Source organism: Protopterus annectens, chromosome 10.part0 (assembly GCF_019279795.1).
Source record: "Protopterus annectens isolate FY-2018-M chromosome 10.part0, PAN1.0, whole genome shotgun sequence".
In the NCBI taxonomy this organism is placed as follows: Eukaryota; Metazoa; Chordata; order Ceratodontiformes; family Protopteridae; genus Protopterus; species Protopterus annectens.
The window spans coordinates 275,956,345-275,980,178 of record NC_056744.1 but is presented as its reverse complement, the minus strand read 5'-3'; the positions used below and the strand labels follow the sequence as shown (position 1 = coordinate 275,980,178).

The following is a 23,834-nucleotide window of genomic DNA, read 5'->3' as shown; positions in this document are numbered from 1 at the left end:
TCATGAGAAGAAGCCAAACATACATCATGCTGTGCTAATATTAGATGGCATGCCTTTGTGGAGATATGATATTTTTTCCAGTGTCTCCAGAGGGAAAACTGTCATTGAATATATTATATTTTGTCAACACTTTAAGTGTCATGAGGCTTTAAATGAGCTCTTGTGTTCTTGATAATTCAATGCATCACATATTGCTTCACGTGTACAGATAGACATATTTCCTACTATTTCTGAGGTTGGGTGACTTGGGGTAAGAGGAGTTTTTCTTGCCTTTCTCTTTTTTCTTTCTGTGACATTGGAGGAATATATAATATAATATATATATATATATATATATATATATATATATATATATATATATATATATATGTGTGTGTGTGTGTCTGTGTGAGTGTGTGCGTGTGTTTATCTCTCTCTCTCTCTCTCTATATATATATATATATATATATATATATATATATATATATATATATATTTGTATAGATAGACAGACTGGGTGCATGGCAACATATGTTCATCTTGCAGGAATTACATGGGAGCTAAAGTCTCCTAGCAGAAACATTATTAATATGTTTTTGTGACACTGGAAGTTATAATATTTTGTGATGATTTTTGTAGTATAACTGCTTTAATCAAACCATTCTGAGTCAGAATTATGTGATACTCAATGTTTCATTACAGATCACTGTAGTAATGTTTTTATATGCAACTACTTTTTATGTGTATTAATAGTGTAATGCATTGAGGTACTAGGTTGTGATTAAAAAGGAAGGCTTTGTCTTGGTTTAGAGATTTTGATAGGATAATGGACTATCCCGGAAAACAAACTGCAAATAAATAAATAAATAAATAAATCTGTTTAATTAAGCCCTGCTTGACAGATGCTTAACAAGTGTATCAAATACAATGTGTGCAAGAAACACTGTTTCAAAGCAAAACTCACACAAACTGTTTATCCCCCAGTGGCACATAAAACTGTTGGGATGTATCCAGCTACTAAACACTGATTTCTCTGCAAAGTGAAGGAAACGTAAATTTATGTATTATCAATCCAACATTCAGCAACTACAACTTTTATTGAGTTACTCCAAACAAGTGCAATTTCATTTCTTTTTATTTTTGTGATTATCCCGATCTTCTAGTAAATATATGCTGCGAGTCTGCATTCATTACTCTTCGATTAATCACTAAATAATTAAAAAAAAATAATCAAGCAAACACCTCAAAACGGCATGCATAGTGACACGTGCAAAGCTCTTGAAAAATACAAACTCATATAAAAAATAAACAAAGATTAATGAAACTCAACCCAAGTATTCTGCCCATCATGACAGGACCCCCCCCCACTCATACCTGAGATTGCCCAAATACTATGAAAGGGGAAATCTGAAGCCATGTTAAATCTGCTGTGCCTTCTAATTCATATTTATACAATCTGCACTACCTCAATAGACTTGGCAAACAGAAGTACAAGGGTACAGGACTCACTGAATAAGGTTATTGTACAAAAGGATTGCTCAGTGAACAGCACTTTCAGAAAGATGACTCAATCAGAAAGAACTACCTAAACATTTCTGTGATAAGATGCCATGTTTCACCTGTTATGTTTAGCTTTTGTACAGGTTTATAAGGACTAGATAGGTTATTGGACAAATTTTTAAAATGTATATTTTACTGCCTTTTATATTATAGCCAAATATAGTCTTAAGTGAGTAGCTTCCTAGTATGACAAAAGTCACATTCTGCATTTATGCAAGAATAATTTTATTTGAATAGTTCCACAGCCATTTAACTGTTTCACAAAGTGCAAACCTTTTCTATGAGTAAACAAAAAAAGAATTTCAATTTGCTCCTACGTTTTCAACACTTTTTATGTGCTTCTGTGTCTCATGTATCTATGTTTTTTTTTCATATTTTTCATTCATGACATTCTGCAAGATCCATTTAGTAAAAGTGTTTATTTATATTAACCTCCCTTCACTTTTTGACATTATATAATATAGGGAAGGCAGACCTGAATCATTTTAAAATGACTGGAGAAACATTTTCTATACTACAGTGACACCAAACATCTACCAATCTACCAAAGCACAATATAAATAGTTACTAAATCATTAAGATTACTATTGCCAGTAAACATATTGTGGCCCATAAAACTGCCAACAGAATTGTCCTGCTCTGGAAGTAATCACAAATATTTTATTGGAAGGTATCTCTTGTCAATAGCTTGGTTTAACAGTATTACTCTTTATGGGCTCCCACTTGGCATTATCACTTCCAGATAAAAATGTCGCTTCTCCATTCCAATTGACAGGAATACTTGGAGCACGTAATTCTTGTTGTCAGTAAAAGGGTATTTTGAGACTTTTTCTGGATCATCTTTTGGGCCAGTAGAAGGAGACACTTTTTTGTGGAATTTCAAACATTTTCAAATAAGTTATCTACGTTCTTATTACCGCTAAATGGAATAGTACTAGAGCCTAGCATAGAAAGAAAAAAAACTATCCAACCTGTCAGCATTCCCTGATGCTGGTATGACATCTATAAATTCTCCCATATGTTTACATTAAATGAGCAATCAATCAACCATTCATTTTTAGTTAAGTGCTTATCTCTTACTGAAGCACTGGTAAAATAATTTATAAAAGCATAGATAAAAATAGGCACGCTTTTTCTTTAAGAATAAAATCCCACCATTTAATTCATATATAAGATGATGCAAAAAATTGTAAAAATGCAGTCTAAAATGCATTTCTGAAGTAAATGTAATGTTTGTCCTTTTATAAAACTCAGTACTCAACTGATCTCTAAAAACTGAAAAATAGTTAATTTAGGTGTGAGTAGAACCACTGACAGGACTAAAAGAGAATGGCATGTTTTTTCACTCAAAGAGATATATCTCACCCTGAACAGAACTATAGCTTCATTAATATAAAAAGACCATTCCAAATGTTTATAAAGTTGTAAAAATGATTAGTAGCTTTTTCAGGAATACTGATATTATTCCATTTTAAATTGTACATATACCTCACCCCAAACACAATTATAGTTTCTTTAATATAAAAAGGCCATTCCAAATTTTTATAAAGTTGAAAAAATGATTAGAAGTTTTTTTTTTTTTCAGAAATACTGATATTACTCCATTTTAAATTGTAGATATAGTAGTTTTATCTTGGTGTGATACTTATTGCATGTGCTGTGTTTATAAGTAGTCATTGTAATTAGCACTAAATGGAACCATCTCTTGGAATATTTTGGAAAACATAAAAGCTTGATAATAAATGAGAGTATCTGATAACAATTTACCACAAATAAGTTATGACAAAAGACCAGCTACACAAATGGTATGTAATTTGATCATTTGCACAATAAGATTTGTTGCAGATACAAGACCAACTTTCGTAGCCACATACTTTTACTGCAAAAGAAGGACATAAATTCATTGGAGGGAATGGACAGGATAGATTAGTTTCAAATCAGGGAAATCTGACCATGACTATGAAAGATCCACATGGCTGGAATCTGACTCATTCAAAATTGAGGTAGAAAGCATTTTGCATAGATATGCTATCAGTTAAACTGTATTCTACTTCATCGTACCATCTAGGCAAGGCATATGTCTGATGTGAAAATGTTATTCTTCATCTGGTCCCAAACATAGAGCACTACTATGGATGTCTAATGAGGATGAAGTGTTTTGCTCCTTACCTCCATTAATGAAAGCTATCAACCTGATGCGTTCACCAGTGAGTTAAATAAATAATTTGTTTAATCATGCAGTCAGCATTCATTTGATTTTTTAATCAAATTTCACGTACAGAATTCTCAATCAGTATTTCATTGCCAACATAATCTTCATAATTAAGTCATCAAAATATAGAATGTAAAGCCAACAACTATACAGTATGTTGTCAGCAAGTCCTTAACAAGCTGTGTTAATTGCTGCAATTGCTGCAAGTCAAAATGTTGCATGCTAAAACAATGGAAGATATTGATTTACAAATATGAACCTCAAATCATTTTTGCATTTGTGAATATATCCTGTGCAAACCATGTAAACAAAAAAATTAAAGTAAAACAAAATCTTTCCACACTGTTTTGCTTGAATTAAGTGTCCTTATAATGATGAGACTTTATCTTCAAATCTACAACTGGAATCTAAAGAAGTTACGGCATTAAAAGAAACAAAAGTGCTTTATTCAATTAAAAAGTCTCTCTCTTTTTTTTTTTTTTTGGTTAATGTGTTTTCATAGTGAAGTGTCTCCATCAGTTTGTGTGGGTTTGTTTTTTGGCTCTGTTCTAAAGTACAGCAACTCTTGCAGTGTGTCATATACCTGGTAAAGTATACTATGAAATTTGAAGAACACTTGTTTTAACAATCCTAGGATGAGTAATAATAAAAAGATGTGTTGGTGACACTCTGCTAACTAATATTGCTAGAAAAAATGAAGGGTAATTAAAATGCAGGTAATTTTGTTTAAGTTTCTAACAATATTGACGAACATTGTACTTTGTGAATAGCTCTCAATGATATTTTTCTAAACTGATTTCACTAATGAATTATGAATTGGCTATAGGACAAGCATTTGGGGACACAGCCCTCAATGAATCAGCAACAAATCTCAACAGATTCAGGGATGAATCCAAAAATTATGAGGGACAATCACAGGCACTTTTAAACTACAGCTACTATTCATTTGAAACATTGACAGAATAAAATAATGTGAATCAATATACATTTTCTGAAGTAAAAGAACTCTATAACTCTAATTATTATCATTCTTTATTAAGTGTAATTCATCACCTTTTCTCCAAAAGTCAGCAGTTTTTGGAGTGATTAAGAGGGACAGAGTTAAATTTTGAGTCAAAATCAGAGACATTCCTGAAAAGGAATTTTATGCTATAAGGAATGCTGGACAAATTGTAGTGTGGTATTTAAAATTAAAGGCATTTTCAAACCAGGTCTGATCTGCTGTGATGTTTTGAACCTACCACAAGATAAAGTGGTATTATTACAATTTACAAGGTTATACTGATAAAACTGAATGCCTGCTCACCAGGAATTATTTAGTGTCATGTTTGGAATAGTTAGAGGTGACGCTTTTAAAAGTCAAAACCTTATGGCAGTCAAAATTGTTCACAACAGTTGAAGAACTGTGCACTACAAGAAAGAAAGCCATGTCTAAACATGGTGAATTTTCTGAATTAAAAAAAAATTATACTGCTGAACATGTAGATAGAAAGCCTGATGAAATGTAATGCTAAGTTAAACACTGCTCATACTGAAAAAAAAGTGAAAGAAAAAAAAGGTGACAGACAAAACAGTGAGTGTATTGAAAATAAAGCCATTACCTGTGAAGGATGAAAGGGCTTAGATTCTGCTGAAATGCAATAACACAGGTTTCCATAAGAAAGTCTTCCTAATCAACTTAATTTTGTTACAATGAAAGCCGGGGTGTCACAGAATGAGAGTGGTTTGCATCAAAGTAATCCTGATATGCAGAAACATAGGGATGTTGTATAACCATGTGCTACCTCTCTGGAAAGTAAAGTTAAAACAGTACCTAAAAGTGATACTTGAAGAAAAAGAGCAAGACTGTGTACAACACGTAATAGTAGCCTTTTCACAGAAAATACCACCCAGCAAGCAGGTGACAAATAACTCACTACATGAAAATATCGGAGATTTGTATTTCAAGCTCTGAAGACACTGACAGGGTGAAACAAACCATACAATGGCTCATAAATGTAAAACCAACACTGATGCCTATAATGCTGAAACAAGTAGGGTTTCAAAAATGACTAACCTCTTTAAAAGAAGAAGAAGAAAAGGAAGTATAAAATATTGCAAAAGCAATTTTGGCTAAAATGGAGAATTGTAAAAGTCAGTCAGACAGCATTTTTGCTAAATATAAGCAGCATAGAGATGAAGCAGACTGTTACAGACATTTTACATTTATTTACTGGAAATTTTATCCAGTTTCACCAGAGGTCCTTGGAGGATAGCTCCAAAAATAAACAAACAGAAAACACATATACATAGGTGAAAACTGACATCATATTACAGTATATTGTAAACAGATTAATACAAATAGTATTACATGCATGATATGTAGAATAATACAAACATACCATCATTAAAACAAGATAAATACAGTATCATATGGAACTGAAATGTGTTGACATGTTATAAGTGGGACAGTTTAATGCTCACTCATAAAACAAATGTCAAGAATGGAAAATTTCAAACAGTGGATGACAAGAAGGAGAAGAAGAGAGAAGTGCATGAGAAACAGTATTTGTCTGAGCTAATAAGAGGAGTAGAGATGGAAGGCAGGAGAAATAAAGAGTAAAAGCAAGATAAGTCATAGAAATGATGTGGCAGAAGTACAAAGAGTTGTGAATGGTGAGCAAAAAAGTCACCAACGATAAGTGCCGGACTTTGAGCAATTGAAAATCTACTCAAGGAAGAATAAGAAACTGCTTTGTCCTAACACGTCTGAACTGTCTGAGCAAGCTGGAACAACAAACGAAACATGATTGAAAGATACAATCAGACTGATGCAAGACATATAAGCAAACAAGTGAATATGTTAAAACAAAGAGTAGAGGACTGTCTCTCTCTCTCTCTCTCTCTCTCTATATATATATATATATATAAAATGGGTCTACTTTTAAATTTCAAAATACCAAAATCTATAGTTTTGAGATACCGAACTCAAAACATCGAGATCTTGGTATCTTGAAAGTTAAAAGTGAACAAAATAAAAAGAAAACACAGCTAAGATAATGTTTTTGCAGGGGGCAAGCCCCCCTGCTCCCCCACACCCCCTTCTTAAATATATCAACTCCAAGATTGTGCTACAGTGAAGAGAGCAGTAATGCTCCTGTTCCACTTACCATTCTCATCACTGTAGTGCCATCTTGGAGTTGGTATATTAAAGTAGGGGGGGTATGGAGGTGCAGGGTGGCTTGCACCCCTGTAAAAACATTATTTTACTTGTTTTTTTTTTGGTTTTTTTTTTTTTTGGTTCACATTTGAATTTTAAGATACCAAAATCTCAATGTTTTGAATTCAGTATCTCAAAACTCGAGATTTTGGTATTTTGAAATTTAAAAGTTGACATATATATATATATATATATATATATATATATATATATATATATATATATATATATATGTTTATATTACTGGCACAAGTGATCAACTAGATAATTTTAGAATGCCAGATTACTTTGTGGAAGGTTGCAGTACAGTGAGGAGTGGGAGTTTGTCATTTTCCCACTTTTTGTTTGAACTCATAGCTAGTTTATATAGGCAGCAGAAGTGTGGGGTGCAGGGGCAATATTTCCCATTAAAAAAAAAACATTTTAGCTTGTTATTGTGTGATTTTTAGATGTTGTGATTTTCAATCTTTTGGGGTAGGTATTTTGTGCTTTGACTACTTTGTTTTATAACTAAATGGGCTACACATCTATATACCTCTTTCTGTCTACATACAGACACACATAAACCTAGTTAACTTCACTGAATATGAAAAAACATATACTACCACATTATACCAGCATGTAAACAGCTGTATACATGCAGCTATACCCTATAGGAAGAAGGGAAGAACACGTACAGGGCTAAAACCAGAAGCTAATCCATATGCTAACCATAATATCAACAAGCTTAAAAATAAAAGAAAAATAACTTTGACCAAAAATAAGAAGAGTAATTCCAAAAATGTTAGACTCTTTGTCAATGGAATAAACAATTCAGGAGCTTAATAAAATCCACTAAAGTTGAGTCTGAGCTTAAAATAGCTACCCTAGCCAAAAACAATCACAAGACATTTTTTAGTTATGCTCGTAGCCTCAAAAGCAGAACACAACAATATGCTGTGCTGATTGTGACTGATGTTACCTGCACTGAGGCTGAAGATATAACCAACCTATTGGCTGATAAATGTAACTCAAACTTTACCCCTTTTCCCCTCAATCAGTCCTTCATGATATACCTGAATCTGGCCCACCTACAGCTGTCACACAAGACAGAGTCCTAAGTGTTATCAAAACCTAAAAATACTGCATCTATGGGTCCTGACAATCTCCCTGGATACATCTGAAATAGTATGAAGCACGATTTAGCCACACCACTAACAACACTGTTCAAACTTAGCCTCGATACACATTTTTTGCTGAGTGAATGGAGAGCAGCTATAGTCATTCCCCTGCATAAGGAAGGACCTTCCACAGACCCAACTAATTATAGACCCGTACATCTGACCAGCTTCATATTCTAAGCCATGGAAAGACTTATCATGTATCTAATCAATCAGAACACACAGAACCTCCAAACACTGGACCTGCATCAGTATGGACTCATCAAGGGCAGATCATGTTTATCCAGCTTGGTGGATTTTTTGAAAAGATCACCAGTGCAATGGATGATGACAAAATACACACCATACACCTTGGCCTGGCCAAATATTTGACACAATTCCCCAGTCAGGCATAGTATAAAAGCTAAATAAACTAATAATAAACTCTATGTCACCTGCTAGATTTCTAATTGGCTCACAGACAGGACACAGATAATCAAAACTGGGAAAATTGCCTCCATAAAGAGACTAGTCATCAGAGGGGATCTCCAGGATTCTGTACTGGGACCTCTCCTGTTTGGCATCTACTTTTCAGAAGTAAAACCAATACCAAAGGGCTCTGGCTGACTAAATTTGCAGATGACTGAGCAGTCACTGACTCCCCAAATGAATTAGCGATCCTGCCTGAATGTTCGTCCTAAATAAATAACTGGTGCTAAAATCATAGACTGAAGCTAAATGCCAAAAATGCATGCATTACTGTATTCTTTCGGATGTCATCTATCCCAGGGAACTACAACATTGTCAATATATCCCTAACAGATGACCCATTTCTTTGAAATTTAGGAACTTATATGGACTTATGCGAACTTATATGGACAGTGACCTAACTTTTGACCAACATGTGCCCACTGTTGAAAGAAAGCCCTTTTATACTGCACAGTTTATAAAATAAGGATTATTCTAGATCTAGGGATGTCATTGCCCACCTTTACTCAGCCCTCATTAGGCCATTCATTGAATATTATGCTACCTTTGGCATGTATTTGTCTGGACATATGCAACAACTGGTATGCCCACAGAGGTACCTATACAAAGCCTAAACAAAATGTCCTACATGGACTGACTCAAGGCCCTGTCACTATATGTAGTATCCTGCATACTGCTAAAAGGTGATCTGTATCCTACATACTGTTAAAAGCTGACCTGCGCCTGGCATACAAGGTGTGACGACCGTGCCCTGATCCAGCAATCAAGGAGCCTCAATCCTCACCACTAACACCAGGGAGGTCATCTCCTAGAAGAGGAAAGGATAACTAATACACACAGTAAAGTACAATTTCCCTTAAGTGCACACAGAGATCACAGTCAGTCTGGGGCTGGTTGATCCCTTGCTCTGCAGGTCCCCAATAAGACTTCCCACTGGCACAGCTATAGGGGCCAGATCTCAGCCTAGTTGGCAAGCTAACCTCCAGTACCCTCTCTGTCTAACCAGTGCTTCATGTCCCTGCCCAGGTAGCTGACACACACCCACACTTTGAGATAAGTATTTATACAACTTCACAGACACTCCTGGGAAAGGCTGACACAGATTCTCTAGCTGTGACCCTTTACCCAGACTATATGGTAGTAATTCTTGCCACCACCAGCTTAATAATTATCAGCTACCCAAAGGCCCTTAAAAGGGTGTCCAATTATTACTGTGTAATATTATTATCCAATTGGTAATGTGACTATTCAGTCTAAGGCTTATTAGAGTGACCTATTACAGTAAACTATATAAATATGCAATGTACTCTGGAACCTACTATCTCTACACAAACCAGCCACAGGTAAAGGTTTTTAAAATATTTAATAATAAATAATTAAAACACAAAACAATACTACTACGCCACAGAGATATCTAAGAGTTTAGAGATCATATAGAAACTTAAAACAATACAGTAGGACAGGTCTGATGTCAAAGAAAAACACTTAATCTAACTTTCTAATCTTTAGCTATTCTTAAGAGAAAACACAGTGCTATAATCCTACTTACGTACATAAAGAGCATAAGCAGTACTGGGGTTAATGGTCCAAGACAAATGCTTTTAGTCTCTCACTGAACAATCGTTTTTAAAATACTAACAAACAGTTCTGCTAAGACCCTCCCAGATTACATCATTTTGACACTTGGGTTTTCCCAGTATTCACATTACATCATTTTGACACTTAGTCTGGAGTTCCCAGGCCACAGACTGCATTATTTAGCAAGCTAGCACCTGCTCAGGAAACTACAACAATAAAAGACATTCCACATGTATACTCTAACAATTATTCCTTAAGTTAAGGCAATAGAAAGAATGTGTTCAGTCAGACACTTTGGCACCACTTTTTTAGATAATTGCAACTTCAAAGAACATTTGAAATGCTTGACTTGATTTTCGTTACAGAAGATGGCTATGTTGCAACAATCTTGAATTTCACATTTTACAGTGTTTTCGTTCATTTTAAATACACAAGCCTGTATTTTACATTTATTTATACAAATGACAGAATTATGTATCAAATTCTATTTGACTAGGCTGGCAGCCTTCACCCATCTTTCGCCAGTCTTCACAAAAGGCATCCTCTGATCCATTACTGATGGATTCAATGCACATCAGCAAGTCAAATGTCATCAGAAAAACTTGGTCTAGGGATCTAAACCACTTCTGCAACTTCAGCAGAATGGTTTGGAGGGACAGGTATATCTTGCAGGGGATACAGATGCCCTGGAGCAGACACCCATCTACATAAAACCAAATTCATCCCTGTCCATATTCAAGTGCAACATAGATCTATGGATGGGAAACAGAAATTTTGCCCAAGACTGCCGCTGTGCTACTAATGGACACAGGCAGCTCTAAAATGCTTTATTCCATGCATAGTATTCCTCAAATTATGAATACAATCACCACTATCTTCAGGCACAAATAAATCCGGTCCAGCAAAGGTTTTAAAAGCTTTAATCCACTCAAAGCAAACCACGGGTATGTGCAAACACGCAAAAAAACAGCAGCAGTCAATAACGCTTAACACCAAACGTTTTCGTCTTAAACTTCTTCAGTTACAACTCCATTTTAGAAATTCATACCTTATACAGGAGCAAGTCTTTTACACTGAGTTGAAAAATTATTGCATTTTCCTCAAACTCCAACTTCTATTTCTGTCTCTCTGCTGTGGCTGTGTAGCAAAGAGAAACCAAACGACTTTCTTCAGCACAACTTAAGAAGCAACAATTAAAGCTTCAGTTTCACAAAGAAATTAGTGAACATAGCTCAAGCAAAGCAACCTCCACAGCTTGTAACCAAAATTCATATCATTTCTTTAGAATACATCTACGAGCCAGAACTCAGTACCACTTCATTTTAGTGGTACTGAGTTCTGGCTCATAGATGTATTCTAAAGAAGTGATATGAATTTTGGTTACAAGTTGTGGAGGTTGCTTTGCTTGAGCTATGTTCACTAATTTCTTTGTGAAACTGAAGCTTTAATTGTTGCTTCTTAAGTTGTGCTGAAGAAAGTCGTTTGGTTTCTCTTTGCTACACACCCACAGCAGAGACACAGAAATAGAAGTTGGAGTTTGAGGAAAATGCAATAATTTTTCAACTCAGTGTAAAAGACTGGCTCCTGTATAAGGTATGAATTTCTAAAATGGAGTTGTAACTGAAGAAGTTTAAGACGAAAACGTTTGGTGTTAAGCGTTATTGACTGCTGCTGTTTTATGGTTTGCACATACCCGTGGTTTGCTTTGAGTGGATTAAAGCTTTTAAAACCTTTGCTGGACCGGATTTATTTGTGCCTGAAGATAGTGGTGATTGTATTCTCAGTTTTGACTTTCCACTATTTTGCTCAAGTTTGCTTTCTTCCTCAAATTATCTATGGTATGATCCCAGTTATTCGCAATAGGGGTAATATATAATTATCAGTCATGGGATGGGTAAGGCCAATCTATAACCAAATGGGATAGTTTATTTCAAGTAGTAAAATGGAAAGTGGCTAAGCTGTAAATGGCCTGCAAGGGCAGCTGGCCTAGTACTTACCTAGGAACCTATGAACCAATATATCTGAATATCTATATCTATCTAAATATATATATATATATATATATATATATATATATATATATATATGTAGGTCTACTTCAGTAGACTGACTGCTCACTTAACCAACATCCAGTTGCCGAATACGACAAGACCGACACCTTCAGAAGACCGACTTTTCACGTGAGGTAAGTAAATGCTTGGCCATCCTGTTGAACTTTGCCCCTTACCCCTGCGTTAGTACGTTCTCAGAGCTGGTATATTTAGTTAGGGGGTGTGGGAGGGGGTGAAGCCCCTCACATCGGTGGGTTTAGTTTTGCTTACTTTAGTTAGTTTTATTGGGATGGCCAAGTGGTTACTTTCCTTGCCTGAAATGTCAGACCTCCAGATGTCAGTCTTCTGAAGGTGTCAGTCTTGTCATCTCTGGCAACTTGGTGTTGGGTAAGTGAGTGATTGTTCTACTGAAGTAGACCTATATATATATATATATATATATATATATATATATATATATATATATATATATATATAGCTATTTTTTTCCAAAGACACCCTCAGCCTGGCCTGGAACAAATCAACTATACCCCCCAGACCTCCTCAGTATTGAACTAATAGCAGCATGCCTCATAATAAACTCCCACAAAACCTACCTTCCCCCGGTAACAACTTAACCATAATAGAACACCTCCTGTACTGGTCATCTACTAATTTCACCCAGGAAACCATTGTTCTAGGTGATTTCAACCTAGATTGGCTTACATGCTCATCTGATTACCCCTCTAATTTCATAACCATTTATAATTTCACCCAAAGTATTCACTCACCAGCCCATGTAGACAAACATTCTAACAAGCAGTCCATCCTCAACTGGATTCTCATTAATAAATCAATCTCTTATCATACTGCTGGCTGTCTTCCTGACACCCTTAGTGATCATGTACCTACTTTCATCCTCAGAAAAAAAATTCACAACCCGAACACCACATTCAAACTCATTCGCAATAAGAAAAACATTTCTCCAACTTTAACATTTTCTCCAGCAGTACAACTGGAGTCCTCTAAAAACACTCCAGCTCAATCTTGCTGTCCAATATTTTAACAATGCTTTCCTAAATATACTTAATAATTTGGTCCACATTAGGAAAATTTGTAACACACAGCATGGCTAACTAGCAACTCCAAAGCCTTACTAAAACAACATGGGAAAGCCTGTTCTATCTACCATCGCTAGCCTAGCCTTGCAGTTCAACTCACACTTCATCAACTCTAATGGTATTTCAATCAGAGAAAGTAGACCCATAAATTTATATATATATATATATATATATATATATATATATATATATATATAGTTCCACTTCACAAGATTGAATGGATGGAAGCTCGAAATTCATAATCTTGAGACCAGAATCTCGAACTTCCATGCACTCGAAATTGTGAATGGGAACCTTAGGTTTAAAAAAATAAAAAGTTAACTTACTGTATTCCAGGGGGCCAGGTCCCCCTGTACCCTAGCAGTTTAAATGTGAATGTTCCGTGACCACACTATAGAGGAGGAATGGAAAAACTTCCATTTTGCACTTATGCGTATAGTGCGTAATAGGTTCATAGTTTAGTACTAAGCTAACTGCCCTTGCAAGCCATTTTAAGCCTAGCCAATTATCCCTTGTGAGACTTAAACACTGCACTTTGTGTTTGTAAGGCAAACACCTTAGCCTTTAAGCCACCTTCCAACCCCTGGGAGATTTCCCTTTCCTTCACTATAGTGCGATCTCGGATTAGGTATATTTAAGTAGGAGGGTGTGGGGGGTGCAGGGGGCATCCCCGCGAAAACATTTGAAGGGCGTTCATTTTTTTTTGTCCCTTTCATATGTTCGAGTTTCTCTAAATTCAAGATTCTGGTTTCGAGTTTATGATTTTCGAGTTTAGAGAAATTCGATCATATGAAGGGGAACTATAAATATATATATATGTTTATAGTCCTAGAAATTGACTTGTATATTTTCAACTCACTCAGTTGCGACCCCATTCTGGCAAAGTGTAAGCCTTCAAACCACTAGACAGGATAATACCATAGGTTCTGGGGGAGAAAGTCTTGTCCTGATTCTATGTAGCAGTCAAGGGAATGGAATTGAACAAAATGTAGCTGAGGAATTTATTACTGACCAAAAAAAATAAAAAATCAACACTCAAACACCCTGCACAGACCTGTACACAGAAACAGAAATGCAAAACACCTAAACACAAACCCACAACCACACAGGGAAGGAATTTACTTACTCCTGCTCAGTAAGGACAGTATTCAAGAGGACTCTGAGTCAGCAGAATAAGCTATCCTAACTCGACCACAAGCCAAACAGAGGAGGTGACTGGTGTAAATCTGGTAGGAACATGGGGCAGCAGACGTTTCACAAGTGAATAAATGCTGCCATCTGAGATCATGCCTCTGGCAGTGATATAGCAAACATGCCAAATCAAGCTTACCACTCTACCCTATAGGTCATACAATAAAATCAGATGCAATTAGATGCATAGAGAAAAGTAAACCATATGCATGAGAAAATAAGTAAGGCTAGAAAGAGGTTTCCATTGAGATATTCAGAACTTCTTCTTCTTCTTCTTCTTTCGGCTTTTCTTGGTTAGGGGTCACCACAGCAGAACGGTCTGCTAATGATTGGCAGTAGATTGTTATGGTCCCGAGGTGCCAGCCCGATGCCCAACCTTCAACGAAGGCACACCCATTCACACATGTCTTTTGAATGCAACTCGACCGCGGGGAGGATATGCAGACTCCACACAGAAGGCGCTCCAGCTGAGAATCGAACGATAAGAATTTGAAGATATTATGAGTTGTAGAGCAAACACCATATGAAGGATGAGGTTGCTGCAGACAAAAAATAAAACTGACAACTCAACTATATTCAGCTACTGACTAAGCTCTGAAAGAATAAAGTAAAACAGAATGAATCACTAGAAAAATTAAACATCTTGTCCATAGGTAACAATGGCAAATGGACCAGGAGGTGCAGGGTTGGTGACTTTTGACTTGATGAAATCCACAGGAGATTGACTCCCTATACCCTAAAATGAATCATGTGTTATCAGAAGCTACCAGTGTGAGTGAAAATCACTATATTAATTTAATGAGTGTGATGTCAAATGAATGTCAAACCGGTTGACCATGGGATTTCATGTCTTAGTTTGCATTCTTTAAGATGAATTATTCAAATCTACACTGTTGACATAGAAGGATAATGCCTTGACTGTGGTCCAGGTGAAATGAGTTTGAGTAGCAGCTCAGGTATTTGATGGCACAGGCAGGGAAGGAGGGGCATGCCCAGTGATACATCCACAAAGGAAGTGTGCATGCTCAGTTATACATCCACAAAGGAAGTGTGCATGCCCAGTGATACATCCACAGAGGAAGTGTGCATGCCTCATTAATACATCCACAAAGGAAGTGTGCATGCCCCATTCATACATTCACAAAGGAAGTGTGCATGCCCCATTGATATATTCACAAAGGCAGTGTGCATGCCCCATTAATACATTCCCAAACGAAGTGTGCATGCCCCATTAATACATACACAAAGGAAATGTGCATGCCCCATTAATACATTCACAAAGGAAGTGTGCATGCTCCATTAATACATCCACAAAGGAAGTGTGCATGCCCCATTAATACATTCACAAAGGAAGTGGACATGCCCAATTATACATCCACAAAGGAGGTGTGCATGCCCAGTGATACATCCACAAAGGAAGTGTGTATGCCCAATGCTATAGCTGCATTGGCTGGACTTCCCCAGTGGAGACCAGCAAAACATCCATGTGGTTTCTCTTGTGGATAGAAGGGTGAGTGGGTAGGGTGTATGGTGATATAAACCCCTTGTGGAACTCACACATGTTACAACAATGACACCCACTCCACTTCCCACACCCAACAGTTGTCACTGGTGAGTGAAGGATGTAGGCCTTAATGGTGAAAAGCTCAAACCAGATATGATGGTTTCCTTAATGGTGGCCCTTTCCTGTTTACCCTCACCCCACTGATGTGGAACAAATGGGTCCACTGGCTGGGAGAGTTCATCAGACTTATCGGGCAGTGGAGATCAAAGTGCCACAAGAAAAAGAAAATATGAAGAAGGGCATCTCAATCTTTATTAACCATCCAAAAACATATTAAGCTAGTATAAGAAATGGTATTAAAATGTAGACACTTGGCCACAATTATTAATTCAGAAGGCATGGCATATTTTAAGTGATTATAATAGATCCATATGCTGCGCCATGCTGGCTGAATAAAATAGTGAAAATATAGTGAAAAATTATTAATTTGTTTAGATTGTGGTTTAAATGAGTAGCAAGCTTTCAATAGTTATAAGCTAAACCGAGTCAGCTGATGTACAGATCTAGTGTTAGATTGAGAAGTTGACATTTGCTGCAGCTAATTAGTTGAGATAAATATTTACCAGATGATTAAAATAAGCTGAGGTACTTCATTTGATTTAGTTGAAACAGATGGATTTTGTTTTCACTGCTTTCATAATTAAATATATGCCAGCTGATTGAGAACATAAAAATTCCTTTAACTTAAATCAAACTGGAACAGTAGCTGAAACAAAACATTACACTGAGTCATGGAAAGCCAGCCAGCAAACAATGCCAGTGGTTTAAGCAAAACATTCATTTCGAAGGCATTCAGAAAATTCTACTTTTTCTTGCTAGAACTTTTTTTCACCTCAAGAGCATGATTCACTTTCAAGATATTATGAAATCCAACAAATGCTGTTTAAATCTGTTTTAAATATCATTATCATCATTGTTATTATTGTTATTATTATTATTACATTATTATTATTTTTATTATTATTACTATTACTAATAATGGGGGTCATAGGATGCACAAGACCTGATCAGGGTGCCCAAAGCCAAAAATAATCTGTTCATAATGTATCACTAAGGTACTTGGATGTCCAGCCTTGAAATGAAATTGGATTGTGGTAACGTACTGAGTTCTTTGAGAGAATGAAAGCCTGCAAATTCTGAATGTGACTTTTGTAGATAATGACCAGTTGAAGTATGAATTATCCTCATTGATATACGCCTGCAGATTAGTGATGCATTCAAAAGCAGATATGAGCCTTGAAATCAGTCCATTTTGAAAGTATTTGTTTTGTACTTTTCACAGTATGTTTTTCCTAGCAGTTTATTCAGTTATGCAGCTCTGTGATGCATTCAGTCAATGTTGCTCTTTTCATCCAGATAAAGCCTCAGATGTTTTATGCAGTGCTCAAAAAAAGCCTGCCTTTCAAAGTGTAATCCTATCGTGACTGAAGCCTGCTTATTATACCACTGTGTTTTGTGTGTACCATGTTAGTTTATCTTGTCAGTAAAGTCCAATGTGAACTTTTAGACATTACATCTCTTTTTTCAAATTTAGAAACTTTAGCTCATTGCTTTATTTCAACCATGTGCCCAACACTGATGAAACATGTATGAGTTATGGAAAAATGTTGTCTTTTATAACTTCAAGTTGGTATGCAGATAAAAATGTGGGGTAGGTAACTTGCCTCACTAATTTCAGCATTTCTAACTTCAAAAACGTGGGTTTGTAAATGCAAATAAAACCTTTAAGATAGATATATTGAAAACAAGGTGAGAATCATTCTCAGAAATGGTTTGTTGTTGTTAAGTCCATACCAGAGCTTCAAGATGGCAAAGCATACACATATTCTCCTTATTCCTTATTTTCCAGAATCAACAGGAAAGATGGCAATTTTTATGGGGAATTTAGACAGATGACTTTGTATTAGGCACTTGTTTCTAATTACATAGATATACCACTTATCAGCATTTAATTAAATATACTATTTATTGTGTCTGGTTGCTTAATCCATTAAAATGAATCACAAGAATTGTTTCAGCACAAACATGCATCCATATGCCCATTAGAATGCAGAGCTACTACAAAGTCCTGGTCAGAGGACTGTTGTCCACCCCCACCTTTATCCCAATGATTTATGGAGATATGCATTGTGGCTTTGATGTCCTGATTGTCATTATTTGTCTAACTCCTGCACCCAGCAGTCTACATTCATTTTAGAAAGGATCATGCAGCTATTTCAGGAAAGGTAATGTGGCAAAAAAAAAAAACAGAATAGTAGGTATATGTCCTTTTCCCCACTGTAGTGGAATCCCGGAGTTAGTATATATAGTTGGGGGGGGGTGTATGGGAGGCACAGCCCCCCACATTTGGGGGTGTTGGGGGCATAACTCCTCCACCTACTCTGGTTTTATATCATCCACTTAAAAAATACAGCATGTTGAATGTTAGCATTGTAAGATTTCAGTATTATGGGTTTCAGTCAAGTGATTTTCCAGTATTTTGAAATTTCAATTTTATGGTCTCAGTCAAATGGGATTCAGTGAAATGAAGTTTCTATCATTTGATAGGGATCTGTATTTATTTACACACACACACACACACACACACACACACACACACACAATCACACACATGCAGTAACATAATTTAGCATCTTTGTTTTTCTTTCTGTATCTAAAATAATATGTCTCCATCTCTTTCTATTCTTAACAATTGCTAGTATCTGAGATCTAATATTTTCAGTTTTCATTAAAGAACATTTTTTTACATCTATGTTTTGTACAAGAACACCTGTACTTTGAGTGGTAGATGAAATATAGAGGGCCTCTTGGAATGACCAAACATGTAAAGAACCGTAGCAAAATCCTCACTGTAAAAAAAATTGTTGAAGTGGAGCATTTCTTTTTACATACAGGTATTGTGTCTTATAACACAGGTAGCATCAATACATGTCTCATCTTGTCATCAAGTTTCAAAATGATGATTACTATTACAGTAACTGTATTAGTGATTTAAGAATTCCATTTACATTTCCAGTGAGAATATGTACAGGAAGTAACTTCTGTTCTAAAACAGAACAGGAACTCAATTATTTCCTGTTTGTGTTCACTCTCATCACTGGTTATATCCTGTAGTCAGGATTTTAGTTAAAACAGTAATGGAATTACTTTGGGGCTGCTCTATTATAAAGTGTTTATAACAGAAATCCTTAATTGTATTTGTGTGGTTATTTCATTTTGATACTTTGCTATATTATATCTCACTAAACTTAAAGGCCTTTTACAGCAGTGACCTGGGAATGAATGTGTTGCAACACAAAACTAATGACAATCTAGAACAGACTTTCAATCAAAACTAAGTAACTTTGGATGGCCTTGTCTTAGCAAACTAATTTGGTTTAAAATATTTAAGTTTTGTATACTTTTATGCCAGCCTTACTTGATATTCCAAACATCATTTTTTTTTATCCTGACTTCCCAAAAATTGCAAAATTACAAAAAATGTTAAAATTGCAGAAAACTTGCTCTACAAATTGTACATTGTTGCCCAAATATCAATTTAGGGGCGAATATGCTAGTATGTATTTATTTGTTTTGGACAAGAAAACCTGTGCTTTGGGTCCCTACTGAACTGCACAGGGATTCCTGAAATGAGTAGGCATGTAAAGTAACTAAGCAAAATATTCAGTGGGCAAGAACTAAGAGCTGGACACTCTAGGCTAATATCAATACTCTCTTGCTCTTTTTTTTTTTTTTTTTTTTTTTGCTAGACTGCACCTGTTGCACAGTGTCCTATAAAAAGGCTAATGCCCTGATATTTTAGGACACAAATTAGTTTCTCTCTTTCCTGTTATTACTGCAAAATGTGACTCTGTATCTGAAATACTTAAATGTAATGTGAAACTGCAGATGCAAATCAAATTCCACAAAGGCTAGGCTTCAAAAGGCCTTTCTGGTCATTAGCTTAGTGCACACCTATGAACTAATAAACCTACAAACAATGAAAGTTTATTTGATAATAATGAAACCTATCCCTAGCAGTTGACTGTGGTCACAATTTGCCTTGCAAACTCAGAAGTTTTGACCCTACAGAGCTGCAGTACTCATCTCTGTTGACTACCCAGTATGTACAGCATGCTTTACAATGTATATTACTTCTGTGCAAGAAAGAAATCTAACGAAATTTGGCAGAACTTACAGTGACAACTAAAACACCTAGATAAACACTGTTCTCACAATTAAATGAGATAAACCCCTGCACAAATTTAATACTGCTATTTGAATTGTGTAAACACTGAAAACATCTGTAACTCTTCTGACACAGAAGCATTATTTAAAGGTAACATATGAAGTTAATAAGGTAACTATAGAACACTTATTGCAGTCTGAAAGCTAACCTAACCTCTTGTTAGTCTGCATATCCTGAATCAGCTCTGAACTTCAAGTAAAGAAATTTCTTTAACATATACTCAGTAAGAAATGAACTTACGGTACGGGGAAAAAATGAATACCATACTAGATGTGCACCATGGAACTGATAAGAAGGCATATCTTGTGAACAATTTCCAGGGCCAACTTAATTTAAAACTGACACCCAAAGTGTGTGTGTGTGTGTGTGTGTGTGTGTGTGTGTGTGTGTGTGTGTGTGTGTTCACTTACATATGAGACTTCACACACTGTCAGATCAAATGTCTCAGAACTAGGCAAAATCATATTCTGATGTTTTCCCCCTTAGGCTAGATCTTGGTAATTAACTGCTTTACAGTAATCCAAATGGACTGGCACATGCCTAAAATATGCATCAAAGAAACCCCTGCCGTATACTTCTCTTATGTAAACTTGAAGAAAAGCAGGATTTACAAAGCCCATAACCCAGTTAATCAAATGATGTATGAAGAATACTTTGATCAGAAGCGTTTTTAGTGCATTTGCTGTATGAACATTCAATACTTGGAAAAAAGTGCATATGTACCATTATGAAATGTTCTAAATGTTCTGAAATCTGAGACCACACTGAGTGCATTCAACTACTTACAAATTATTTGATAATATATATTCCATATGTCAAATAGTTTGGAACAGTAGGTTAAGGCTATGAGCTACTAAAGAGCTTCAGTTTCTAGTCTTGAGTCTGATTTCATCAAGTATCCATTTCCTTAGCAAGCAAAATTATCACTTAAGCAGACAGTGCTACTGGGTTACCCCTGAACAGACGCTATTAACTGGTTTACCTGGTTAATAAATGAATATAACAGGTAGACCCAAGAGTTGTATTCTTGTGGTTACCCAGGAAGCAGCAGCAGTGATATTAAATAAGAGACAAAGTGATTTTACATGTCGACTTAATTTGTTACAATAAGGGGCGCCAGAATGTGTCAGGAAGAGATTGTTCAGTTTAAGATGAGAACTACTTACATTATTAATTACCACATTAATAACAGGTAGCAGTGCTGTTGTTGAAGTTATGTAATGCTTCCTCTGTGGTAGGAAAATAACAATGACTGCCGAATGCTGAACATTATAATAAGTTGTGTGTGTGTGCGTGTGTGTGTGTTCCTTCAAGCGTGTGTTGGGTGAATGCGTATGTTTGCCTTTGTGTTGCAGAAGATTCTGTTGACACTGTCTAAAATATTTGAATATTTTAGAACTGCTCCTACATTTATAATAGGCGTTTGTCGTCTGTGATAATGCCGAAGCAAGCAGGGCGCAGTGGGTACATGCTTACATACAACTCCTTCACCCGATAATCCCATAACCGTAATAATGGTGGCTCATATATGGGAGAATAACACGAGTATAATATTAACATTGCAAATTCAAATTGCACCTTCGCACATATTTAAATAAGGTGAAGGAGGCAAGTCATCATGATTAGCATTTGCCATAATGCTCCAAAAGCTTCCTCACATGAAGTGCGTAACAAAGGAATACACCTATCCTCCCATAAACTGGAGGAACGTGAAGGCACTTGTATGGTTTTCAGAAATAGTATGGGGGTCCTCATTCCACTGCCTACAAGTATAACTCCGACATTTATACCTTAGTAGGCCTGAGAGCAGAGGTTCAAAATAATTGTCATAAGCATATTAGAGATTCTCTGGTTTCCTGGAATTGTTTTACCACTTTTAGACCTTATTTGAACTCAGTTTGTATCTTCGTTTCACACAATAACGTTTTGAAAGGATACACTTGGGGATTACAGAACAACCTCACGGTAAAAGATATTATCTAGATATGCACCTCTAAGAAAATGCATTAGAGTTAGCAGCGTCTGCCTCAGATGGCTCTAAACGGACTTTAGTCTTTTGTCGTCAGTTTAAAAAGTGTGAATGCAGAAACATGTTTCTCCTTGCCCCAGATGTATCCTTGTTCTTCTTAGATTTGCTGATATTCTTTATAAAGCTAGGCTGGTTTAAGGTCTGCGCGTTATTCAACAATTGAAATAAGCCAATACAACTTCCTACAGCTGTGTGGATCTAGTATGAAAAGACATTCTTTTCCCATAGAAATGCTTTTCTTTCGGACTGGCTGCTGTACGTTTTAATGCTTAAAGGCTGAGAGATATGAATGTCACAACTCACACCTGACGCATTTGATTACAGCGGAGATCTATCTATTTACTTAGAACGAGACCCAAAAGTAGGGAGAGTTTTTAAATATTGCTCGTACAAACTTCCAGAAGTTGACAGAATAGCAGCTTTTTCATGAATGTTCTGAAGGGTATGAAGCCTGAAACTCTAACGTCCTTCATTATTTTCTGACGTCAATCCTCAGTGATTTGCAAATGATTTGCCAGAAAACCAAAATTTTATGACAAACAGATCAAAAATATGAGGCAAGAATCTGGGCATTCTGCGAAAATCTGGAGACCTGACAGATATGTTGCCAAAAATACAGTTCGGCCACCAAGAAGTTGATGCTTGCCACCTAACACGCGATGCGTTATCCATTAAAAGTAATATAGATAGATGATGTCTGAAAAGATTGGGCTACAACCTCACCCCCCGCACGCGCGCACGCTCGCACACACACGCACATACATTCCATTTCCTAGCTATTTTAAATGTAGAAATTTGGTTTTGTAAACTTTTTTGCTGAAGTAAGACAAAGTCATGATCTACTAACTTAGCAATGGTCAGTCAGTCTGCACAGAAACATCGTTAATCCTCATTCTTTTCAGACCTGCACCTGTAAGTACCTCTCAGGTGGGTGCCAAGCCAAGACAAACATGTCCAGAAAGTTTCTGTTGTCTATGCTAACTAGTTCTGACACTTGCATGCCGAGGCTATAACCAATATCAACTTTAGATAATACAACCTCATACAGGCAGACTCACTATTGCTCTTTCTAAACTTGACAGAAACTGGCAAGCTGTATAGTACACGGAAGAGGCAATTAAATAAAAAAATGGGTGTTCTTCCAGCTGGTCTGCTGACTAACGTTCAAACAATAAGCAGCGTGCAATGGTGAAGCAGTTCAAGATTTTAGGATATTTCTACCTTAGAAGTTTGCTGGTTATTGGAAAGAAACATATAATGGTTGACTGGGCAATTGCTGTTTCAGTTGTACTTCAGCTGTAAAAATGTCGATTATTTTCAGAATCATAACTACTGAGTTCCGTTACTTCCCTTCCTTATACTAAACGATTTGAAGGGCGGACCCGATTTTGAAGTCTCTGAAGGCTGACTCTCATTTGCCCCGAACAGCACTGCACTGCTTAATGTACAGATTTAGTACTACTTCGTTAGAGGGTGGGAGGGGCTTGTTTGACCAGAGGTTCGGCAACAAACACA

At 36.2% G+C, this 23,834-nt stretch overlaps 1 long non-coding RNA gene across 1 annotated transcript in view; it reads right to left on the bottom strand.

The window, feature by feature from the left end:
* Positions 1-23,733, bottom strand: part of LOC122812785 — a 366,012-nt gene extending 342,279 nt beyond the window's left edge. Inside the window, exon 1 of the long non-coding RNA XR_006366562.1 lies at positions 23,541-23,733. This is a non-coding gene — a long non-coding RNA (uncharacterized LOC122812785). The remainder of the gene's footprint in view (positions 1-23,540) is intronic.
* Positions 23,734-23,834: the final 101 nt, after the last annotated feature.